Source organism: Sitophilus oryzae, unplaced genomic scaffold (genome assembly GCF_002938485.1).
Source record: "Sitophilus oryzae breed Bouriz unplaced genomic scaffold, Soryzae_2.0 scaffold_1590_pilon_pilon, whole genome shotgun sequence".
Lineage (NCBI taxonomy): Eukaryota > Metazoa > Arthropoda > Insecta > Coleoptera > Curculionidae > Sitophilus > Sitophilus oryzae.
Window position 1 is genome coordinate 662,213 of NW_022146270.1, and position 3,722 is coordinate 665,934.

Genomic DNA, 3,722 nt, shown 5'->3' on the forward strand with positions numbered 1-3,722 from the left:
TCCACAATTTTTTTTTGAGAAGCTTCTATTTTTTTCATGGCAGGAAACAAAGTAGGTACCGCATTGTATTTTATACGGTTACAAAGTGAATTGGTAAACATTTTAAATTCAAAATGAACAGAACACAACCTGCACCTTTTGTGGGCCTTATTTATATCTTCAATCAAGTCTTTTCTATTAGCTGCAATTGCCCATGTTCTTGCCCTAAAAATGTATTGTTAACTTATTTTCGATATACTCATTTTATAATTATATTTAAATTAATAATATAATGATTTTTAAATTTAATTTTTAGTGTCTAGATACAACATTAAATTTTACTAAATATTTAACATTAAATCTTACTAATATTAAAGTTTGTTAAGATTTTTAATTAGATCTTCCTATTTCGCTGAATGTCCTAATATGTATACTACTGTTTTTTTTTCACAACTAAAATATAAAATACCTAATAGGATCTCTAGGAAACAGAAAGAAACTTTTATTGAACAACAAAAATAAAACTACTAAAACAAATTATATTACATAAGAAACGAAAATAAAACTAGAAAAACCAAATATATCACATAATAAACAAAAATAAAACAAAACATATCACTCAAAAAAAATCAAAATAAATTAAGCCGCACGCTACTGACTCGAATCTGCCGTAACTGTGTGTTGTCGCTGAAAAAACTACCACGGACTACCACACTGATTACTTTCTGTTGATGGAAACGCAAATGGCGGCATGCGCGAGCATATGCGCGTAGCGTTCCCGCCAAAGCGAGTTAGCCTGCCGATTGTTTTATGTGCCGTGCTATAAACTTGTTATCTCTCACGTACGCCAATTTGAAGGTCACAACACTTCAATAGTGCCGACGGTTTTTGTCGCTTCTCTACGATTATTCTTCTCTGGTTGAACCCTATAGTTGTATTGAAAAATAGTAACTTTTTACATTGACAAACATGTTGATTTTATAAATAACAAAGTCAAAACTTGTAAAGTTTTCAAGAATATAAAGAAAAGCCGAAATACTCGACTTCAATGAATTGGCATAATTTGCTAAAACTTTTCGATCGATAATTTGTTTTAGCGTCAGTACCAATCGGTACTCCTAAAATCCTCTAACACAGTTGCCAACTATTTCAGTCATTATTGATCGCTCCGCGTATACCATTCCAGGATATAGATAAAGCAAGAATGTACTTAAAAGTACACAAGATTTATTTATGCTGATACAAGGTAATTTATACCCGTCAAATTTTTCATTTTTTGAGAGCCACTGACTTTATGATTATATTATCATTACCCATATCTCCCCTTTTTCAAATTACTTTAATGTTCTAGTCAGTTTTTTATGAATTACTAACTTATAATAAGAGGTTCATCTAGGATTATTATGAAAAAAAATGGTATCACTATGTATTATACCGTATGATCGAAAAAAAAAGGGCGTCAAAGACGGCTGAGAATGGCAATCGATGATAATTTAGGCGAGGTCAATCTCTAGACGTCATTTATTACAAATTGACATAAAACTTGTCAAAAATTAACAGTAATTATAGAAAAATTAAAAAAAGATAGAACGTTTCAAGACATAAAAATCTATTTCCAAAAAAGAAGAGTACGTGCCAATAAATGACGTCTAGGGCTTGACCTCGCTAAAATTATCATCGATCGTCATTCCCCAGGCGCCTTTGACGTCTTTTTTTTCGATCGTATGGTATAATTTTGTGACTAGAAAAATTTTTTTTTTTTTTTGAATATCTACAAAACATTTTTTAATAGTAACATCACAGGTACAAGTAAGGCCAGTTGAAATTTAACTAAAATAACATTTAAAAATAGTCTACGCTTATATTAAAAAACAACTATAACAAATATAATTTGTAGCAGATAAAGTGTAAAATGAATAGTACAAAAATAACCGTTTTGGTTAACTTGTAGAAGGAAATGTAGGTATGCAGCTTAAGTTTTATTTAATCTTAGTAATGTGTGATCAAAAATTTAAGAAAAAAACGTCCAATTTTCTTTGTTTACAATAACATTAAGTTTTATTTAAATCGTTTTCGTCTTAAAACATTCTTTTAATTCAGTATTATTATCCATGAAACGATATGTATAGTAATATTTTATTATGAATCTTTACATTATGTATTTAAAAATAATTCAGCTGGAGAAAGAATGAAATATGGTAGACAAACATTTATTTTTATTTTTTTATATAGCTATGATTATTATTATTACTGCTCTGCTAATACATAATAATAATCATTATTTCGAAAAATGATTCCTAGGATCGTAAAAAGATGGCGTCATAGAAGCCATTGAAATGACATGATTCAATTACTGAATAAAATGTTTCCAGACCAGCTGTTTAGACGCAAATCTATTCAGAAATGTGTGTCCGAATTCCTTTTTAACTTTTTCTAAATTATCATTTCAACAGATTTTTTGACGCCGTTTTTTTTTGTCGTAAGGTATTTTATTTAATGTGATCAAATAAAAATGTCTTAAAAAGTGTTTTTCCCCAGTGTAGCAGATCACTAGTTATTGTACACATAATATATATTTAATAGATATTTAAAAGTAATATTTTTATGTATCCTATAAAGAATATTTAAAAAGTTATAGAGTTCCTTTAATTTTTTTTTCTAATGTAAGGAAATGAAGGCCTTAAAATAATTAGCTTCTCTTTTCTTAGCTATGTTTTAACACTGGTGCCTTTAAGAGGTGTTAAGGCATAAACAATGCAGAAATATGTTTATTTCTTACTGAATTTATATAAACAATAAACATATCGATTTGGTCATTTTAGAAGTGTGATCTAGATTTTAACGTATAAGACAGAGAATACTATAAATGACCGGTTGACAGAGAGACGAAATCAAAAGCTGCATACAGTGTTGCCGGTTTTTACGTTTGTAGGAAAATTTGTGTAGAAAAAAATACTATTTTAAAAACTTTCATGTATACTACTGAAATGAAGTTAATATATCTAAGCTAAATATAGTCTATTACATCTGTAGTAAAATGAGTAACTAATTGTGAAAAATAAAGTTCCAACCCTAGATGCAACATTTTCCATAAACGCCTACTTGTGCGGTTTGGACTTTTGATGCAAAATCCGGCAATACCGCATAGAAGAAATGCATCAACCCAACTTTTATGTTTTTTTAATACATTTGATTTTCCATTAAGCTGCCTAATCACTGTCTTACACGTTAAAATGCAGACCACACGTCTGAAATGACCAAATCGGTATATTCCTCTTGGTTACGCTAACAATAAATAAAGTAACTCCCTTGGGACATTATTAACGAGAATTAAGATGCCATAGTTTCCTTTACCTTTTATAGGTAACAATCATAGAATCAGAAATACAATAGAGATCTTGAGTCTTGAGTAATAACACACAGATAACAGAGTAGATCTGTGGTAATAATATAAAATGAAACGCTACTACTCTAATAATTTATTTACATCATTAATGCCGTTTATAATAAATATACAAGAGAACAGTTTCATAAACATCCCTTACTACAATATTTTTCTGTCCTGGCCACTGAAGGTATTTTTTATATTCTTCTTGATAAATGGATTCACTTTTAGGTGGAAGTAACGCTTGTCGTGCTGCTTCAGCTTTTTTCAACTTTCCTCCATTTTAATCTGCGTTTTTTTCTGACAAAAAACTGAACTCGATTAACAACAACCCTCAATTTATAAATAGGCCATTTAC